The following is an 8,099-nucleotide window of genomic DNA, read 5'->3' on the forward strand; positions in this document are numbered from 1 at the left end:
CCAAACTATCAAGTTCATCAATTCATTAATATCGGACTCATATCAATTAAGTTCTTCAATTCTTCAACATCAGTCTCAAACCGATCAAGTTCAGCAATTTTTTGGATTCAATTCCATCAAGTTCTCAACATCGATCTCAAACCGGTCCAGCACTCAATCCAGTATCATCGGTCCCAATCCGATTCTGCTCATTCATTCAGTATTATATATTCAGTTAATTCCAACCTGCTGTTCAATAAGGACTTTCTATTCCTCTTCTCACGATCGGGCCCATCATCCACTGCCGTATCTGGCTGGCTGGCTAGCTGTTTTTCCAGTGTTTGTGAGCAAATGGTCAATTGTCATTTGCTCCCATACATTACCGGATTTTAATTCCAACCAGTAATGTTGGACCGATATCTGACAGATAATTGTATAGTGCAGTGGTTCCCAAACTGTGCGCCGTGGCACCCTGAGGTGCCTTAGGTTGGTGGTTCAGCATCAAATCAAATTATTGATGGTCAATGTAATGTAAATATGTGGACAAACAGAAGCACAAACCTGTCCCCCACCACATAACTGAGACTAAGGATGACAGGTCAGCACAATTTACTTCACTTTACTTCGTAACTACATTTTTTTCTGAATTTCTCAATAACAAACTTTTGGCTTAGGGGTGCCGTGAAAGCATTGCTGATACCCTAGGGCGCCATGATTAAAAACAACTTGGGAACCACTGGTATAGTTTATGCACAGCATTATTTATACCAGTTATTTTAGTATTTAAATTATATTAATAGTTAAGATATTGTGTAAATGTTATTTTCACTTTCATATTGAGGGTTATAATGTGTAAATAAAGCTGGAAAAAGTTTGGTTTCATTTATTTTATTTTTAAAGGTGTAATGAGAAAACAGGTAAGGGGTTTTGACAGAGTTTGATGATTTTCTATATGCACTGTACATTAATACATTAAGAAACACTAATAGCGTAATATACAATAATGTATTAAGATACAGTAGTGGAGTATTATGTCACATAATTACAGTGAGGGGGTTATTTCCTTACAACCATTGGTATGCTGGAGCTTGTAATACTACTCATGCCAGCATGCTCCAACATTTAAAGATGGTCTGGGCATTATTTGATGTGTAGTGCACCACCAAATAATGATGATTTAAACACTTAATTTACTTAATTAACTCACACTCACTTCACAGTTGTATGGGAAAAGCCCTACTGCTATCAGCTTGTTACCTATCTGTCCTGGGGGCCCTAGGAAATTCAGGCATTTGCTGAGCAAGACTGGTTGTTGCTAAAGCAGGTGTACCCTATATGAGAGTTTTCTGCTATATTGCCACAAGCTCTGGCTGGCATACTGCAGTTTGTTTTGCTAATTCACATATAAACTGGTAGTAGTGGTGTATCTATAATGGATGTGTAGTGCACGTAGGGTCAGGAGGGACCTGTGCCACACCCAGGAATAATATGATACTGTGCCCATGTGGCATCAATATCAAAACTTGCATTGAGCAGTGCAATCTTTCTGGTGATATAATCGGAATGTTGGTGCCTGCACATGAGCTAGCAAAGGTTTGGCATCTATCAAAGAAAGATGGTGCCACTGGGAATAGGAATTCCGGTTCCATTGCACATGGGGGGAGCTATCCTCAGACCTCTATCTCACTTACAATTCTGCAGGCTTGCAGCACTAGATATGATATTAAGAGGGAGCTGTGTTTTTTTCCTTTTATCTTTTGATATCTTGTTTCTAGGCATTGCAGGTCTGGGGTGATGACAAAACATCAGGAGAGAAGCACCAGCTATAGATATGCCTCCTAAGAGAATTGTTCCACTATTTTCACCCTTACATTCTATGTATGAAGAATGAAGAAGCCTTACTGCACTTGGGCTATGCCAGCCCGCCCGCCCCTTCTCTAATAAGGTATACACCATTTACTGTGGATGCAGAGTACATAAAAGCACATTTTGTACTTTAATGTTAGACTTATGTCTAACACTACATGAACCCCAATAAGGGTAATCTAGACCATGGAAACTGATGTAGTATAGAGAAATAAAATCCATTCACTATACAGACTCCTCAAGGAATGTTATATGATTAAAACTGCTGGGACATTATTCTGTTGAAAGAATCTGACACAGAGCTTCATTCTATTAAAATGGGGCAGAAAGGCTGGTTTTCTGCCATTCTTTCATTAGAGTGAGATGTGTTCTAGGTTTAGCAGTATCTTCATCCTGATTTGAAATTACTCTGCAAAGTGAATGAAATATACAGTATACCAGTGAAGATTTAAAGTAATCTCTGGGTTTTAGAATGTTCTCCAGATTAATTTTAACAATGTATATCAGTCTCTAAATAGAGCTCTATATCAAATATTGTTCTCTAAATAGGAGTTCAACATACATTTCATTGCGATTAGTTTTTTTTTCTAACATTATGAGGTTTTACATTATGTACTGGTCTTCATAATGGTGCTGTGTATGTTATATATATATATATATATATACTGTTTACATTATTTTCAGGTTAGACAGCATACTGTAGCATCATATTGCACTTTCAACTTTTCACTGGCATAATAAACACCTGCACTACAGGGCAGGGCCGGACTGGGTCTAAAATTAGGCCCTGGCATTTTAAAGCACCCAGGCCCACCTCGGTGTCAGCATCTGGCTCCTGGCACAGACTCCTCCCCTTACTATTCCAGACTCCTCCCACTGCTTAGTCTGTGCTCTTAGACGTATTAATATTAGAACAACATTTATTATTTATTTATTTATTTACATTTTCTTATATAGCGCAGCATATTCCATTGCGCTTAAAAGTGTACATCATTCTCTGCATTAAAATACACACAAAAGAGTGCATCCTGCAGGGCATTTAAACATGTGCCATAGTCAAACATTTGGTATTTGGTTGGTTCTGTTAGGTAAAGCTGGCACTTCATTGGTGTAGATCACACCCAAAGAAAAGGGAAGGCATTTTCCCAATTGACCAAGCACTATCTTAGCAGTTGTAGAGAATTAGATAATGATCACATTAGAATTTTTTAGGGCAGGGTTGCTGAACCCAGAGAAGGACACATCCGTGCACACAAAGCAGAGCTGTTACTACACATTTCATGCCCTGTGTACATACATTGGTGCCCCCCTCCATAATAGAAGCACGGAGGGTGCGCGCCAAAGACGAGCGCTGAAAAAAACCCAGGTGTGGACTCACTTGGAATGGGCATGACTACACAATAGCACCCCCAATTCAAATTATGCCACACAGTAGTACCCCTTCGTCACATTACACCACACAGTAATGCCCCTTACGCCATACTATGCCTGACAGGAGGAGATCCCGACTGGGACAGGTAAGTATTCTAACCCTCCCCTGTCCCCTCCCTAACCCTAACCCTCCGTTAGTGGTACCTAACCTGAACCTCCCACCAGGGGTGCCTAAACCTACTCCCCCTCCTCACACCCTAAACCTAACCCTCCCAGGGGGGTGCCTAAATCTAACCTCCTCCCGGGGGTGCCTAACCCTAACCCTCCCCCCTAGGGGTACCTAACCCTAATCTCTCCACCCGCAAACCTAACCCTAACCCCGCTAGAGGCCCAAATTCTAACCCTCCCCCTGTGGCTAACGCTAAGGGCGCCCTCTACTTACCTTCATTCAGGCTGGTGTCCTCGGCATTCTGGCATTGGGATTAACATAGGCATCTGTATTTTGACACCTATGTTAAATCCCTTGCTGGGATTCCGCTGTCAGGATTGAGACCAGTGGCCATGCGGCCGCCGGTCTCATAACTACATCCCAGTTTCAGAATCAGGCCCTAAATATATAGAAAAAGATGGATCCATTCTAAATTCATAGAAATTCCTCTGGTTCTCCTCCTCTATTTCTTCTTCTTATTCCATCTCTCACTCCCAATTCTCTTGTCCCCATATCTCTCCCCATCACTATTTCTTTCTTCCTCTGATATTCTTTGTCCTCTTTCTCTGATCCTGCTTCTTTGCCTCTTCCATCCCTTGTCTTGCTCTTTTCCCCCTCTCACTCTCCTGTCCTTCTATGTCTATGTCTTTGTTCCCCTCTTTCTTATTCATTTTCTGTGATGGAGAAAAGTGAGGGTGATTGTGTTACTATACAATTATCTGGCCGATCCACAATCAAAATCAACTGATCAGCCAGATAATTCTACAGTGTTTGCAATCAACCAATCAATAAATATCGGGTGGTCAGACATGCAAGAGGAGTTACGACGGGGATGGTGAGGGTAGGGAATAGGGAGGGTGAGGGCTGAGACACTGAGGGGGGATACAGGGACACTGAGGGGGGTTACAGGGAGGGTGAGGACAGAAACACTGAGGGGGTTATAGGGAGGGTGAGGGCTGAGACATTGAGGGGGGTTACAGGGAGGGTGAGGGCAGGGACACTGAGGGTGAGGTGCATACACACTGGGCAATTAAAATGAGCGAATAAATGATTACAACATCGTAATCATTCAATTGCTCAATAATCATTCAGTAATCATGCAGTATACTGTTGAAGATGATCAGCGATGCGCGCTCCCACTGGTCGTTTTTTACAACAATCATCGCCTGAACATGCGGGCCAACCTGCCGATAATGACAGGTTGGGAATGTTTGGGGATGAGGGAGGGTATCTTCACTGAACTACATATCGTTCAGTGTAGGCACATTATCCCAAATCACTGGAAGATGAGGATGGGGATACTGAGGGGGTTAAAGGAAGGCTGAGGATGGGGACACTGAGAGGGGTTACAGGGAGGCTGAGGACAGCTACACTGAGGGGGGATACTGGGAGTCTGAAGATGGGTACACTGAGGGGGGTTACTGGGAGGCTGAGGATGGGGATGCTGAGAGGTTTACAGGGAGGCTGAGGATGGGGACACTGAGGGTGGTTACCGGGAAGCTGAGGATGGGGAAACTGAAGGGGGTTACAGGTAGGACACTGATGGGGGTTACAGGGAAGCTGAAGGGGGTTACAGGGAAGCTGAGGACAGGGACTCTGAGGGGGGTTTACAGGGAGGTTGAGGATGGGGAAACTGAGGGGGTTACAGGGAGGAGGCTAAGGGTGGTTACTGGGAGGCTGAGGTAGGGGACACTGAGGGGTGTTAGAGGGAGGGGGAGGACACCGAATGGGGATTACAGGGAGGGTGATGTTGGGGACACTGATTGGGGTTACAGGGAGGGTGAGAGCGGGGACACTGATTGGCGGTTACAGGGAGGGGAGGGTAGGGACAATGATTGGGGTTACAGGGAGGTGAGGGCTGGGACACTGAGGGTAGTTACAGGGAGGGTGAGAGCTGGGACACTGAGGTAGATATGCAGTGATTTTATATATATATGTATATATATATATATATATATATATATAATCATGCAGAGTCCGCACTCACTTAAATAATTCAACTTGCTGAGGTGCTTCCATCAATATTCAGTACAGGCAAAAATCCAAGTACCAAAAACATAAACATAATAAAGGGGTGCACTCACCAGTTTGTCAGCATTTTTAAAATGTATTCTTTATTCCAACATCATAAAACAGAATGAGAATTCCAATGTTTCACTCCTAGCTTGGACCTTTGTGCCTTGTGCCTTGACAAAGGTTTGAGCCTTTGTCAAGGCACAAGGCACAAAGGTCCAAGCTAGGACCGAAACGTTGGAATATATATATATATATATTAGGGATGTGCAGGCTCGGTTCTACTCGGTTCCGTTCGGTTTTTTTCCCCGAATCTTATTGGGTTTCAGCTGTCACGAGTTTTGGATAGCCAATAAGATTCGGTAAAAAAAAACGAACGGAACCGAGTAGAACCGAGCCTGCACATCCCTAATATATATATATAATAAAGTGAGCTGGCATAGAGCGTCTACCGTGCTTATATAACTTATTATAATGTACTAACAAGCTTAATATATAAGTGATTTTGTGCAATAAAGTGCTGATGCAAGGATGGCAATATTAAATTACCATTATCCTCCAATACATATGAAATTATTAATATATATTGTTTGACTTATAAAATAAATAAAAACGGTCTGTATGACTAAAGTGCTACTGCAAAGGTCAATCAAAAATCAGTGACTGATAACCATAATGCTCCATAGAAATGTGCTATAATGCATAAATAATTTAAAGTGCAAATTGATGAAAGTGCAAAAAATTCATTTAAAATTACATAAATTATTTTAATCAGACACAACAAAGATCCTCCCACATGAAGGATAAACAACATAGAACACATAAAACCATGGACAAATGTATATATATAAATAAAAAATAGCTATGAATTTATCTGAATAAATAAGGATAAAAATTATAGCTTATCTGATAAAAAAGGGCAAGTTCATGAATGGAAAGAGAATAGGAGCCTCCAACGTGTTTCGTCCGTATCCTGGACTTCTTCAAGGGATATTTTAGCTCCTGTGGGGTATCTAATATTTATACCCCCTCTAATAAGGTCAAACAATGATTGATAGAGTTCATTTGTGACATCATTTCCGGTTTTCCTATTAGTTCATATCCAGAAAAAAAGGGAATAATTGCTTGAATTTATATTAAGCTACTTCCTTCATTACTGCATAGTCAGATTAAAAGTCCATTTCTTAAATTTGAGTTATTTGTTAGTGTATTGCTCCTTCTATCATGTACATCGTGTCGCGTCACTTCCGCCCTTAGTGTCCGTGCATCACAGACCTTCCGCTCTCTTCTAAGTATTGGTGTAAGCAGTTCATTTCATCACTTCCGCATCCGTTGTTCTCGTCCCCATTGAGCGCTATGCCACCTCCTTCCTTGTTCCGGATAGGACAGTTGATCCTCTCGTTCCCCGATCACGTGTATATCACGTCCTGCGTCCTTACTTTCCCGGGCATCTCCAATGTCTAGCCGCATCCATCTGGGTACTCCAAATTGTTTTACTACTCGCGGCCATCTTACAGCTCTCATATATTCCATTTTTGCTGCCATCTTTGTACTCCCATCTATCTCCTGTTGTTTATAATCCTGGAGGTAGCAATTTAATTAATGTTTCCTATATAATACAATGGAAACACAATTAGTATGAATATATATAACCAACCATGTATTAGGGATGTAAAATAAAATTATTATAAAATAATATTAACAGATTCTAATTATTCTTCATACCTGCTAAATAATAAATCAGAACTAATATTCTAACATCTCCATATATAAATATCACGTATATTAGTGTATGGTGAGTAACGTGGAGTGTGTGTGGATAATTATAAAATCCTAAAGTCACACATTATTTTGGAATTGATATATATAAACGTATAGTCTTTTCAAACTGTAGAGTCAAATAGTTCTTTTATGAATCTTGAAACAAAGAACCAGTATTGCTGCATTCTGGAGATTCTTGCTCCCATCTTCAAATTTAATAATCCGAGATTTCTTCTTAAGTCGCCTTTCATGAGGGATTCATATGTGTATGTCACATCAAGAGCTACCGTACCTTGTCTTCCCTAGAGGTCTCCCATCTAAGTACTAACCAAGCCCAATGGTGCTTAGCTTCCAAGATCAGACGAGATTGGGCGCTCTAACCCAGGTATGATGGTAGGTATTATTAGGACATAATATGAAACCCCTTTGACTGTTTTCTTCATCCTCATTAAAGAAAGGGTGCTATCTCGTAATTATCGTTAAATCCTCCAGGAGTCATAGTGTCCAATTCAAAAATCCAGAACATCTCACGTCTGGATAATTTATTCGCAAGGTCTCCTCCTCTGTCTCCCACTTTCACATGTTCTATGGCTTTAAACGTTAGTTCATCTGGATCCGATCTATGGTGTGAAATAAAGTGTCTTGACACCATATGAGTCTCCACTTTATTCTTGATATTTCTTATATGCTCTTGTATGCAAAGTTTTAAGGGTTGTTTAGTCTTGCCCACATACTTTATTCCTCATGAACATTCCAAGAGGTAGATGACTGAGGTTGAGTTGCAATTAAGATGTTGTTTAATTTTATATTCCTTGCTATTTGTAGAATTACTAAAGTTTTTTCTCTGTCGGTGTAAAAATTTGCATATATTGCACTTGCCACATTTATAACTCCCTGGACA

The 8,099-nt window shown here is 40.9% G+C and overlaps 1 pseudogene; it reads right to left on the minus strand.

Annotated features, from left to right (window-relative positions):
- Window positions 1–7,478: 7,478 nt before the first annotated feature.
- LOC148541861 (5S ribosomal RNA) lies at window positions 7,479–7,597 on the minus strand (annotated as a pseudogene).
- Between the last annotated feature and the right edge of the window lie 502 nt (window positions 7,598–8,099).

Source organism: Taudactylus pleione, unplaced genomic scaffold, assembly GCF_031769625.1.
Source record: "Taudactylus pleione unplaced genomic scaffold, aTauple2 ptg000016l, whole genome shotgun sequence".
NCBI classification, from domain to species: Eukaryota; Metazoa; Chordata; class Amphibia; order Anura; family Myobatrachidae; genus Taudactylus; species Taudactylus pleione.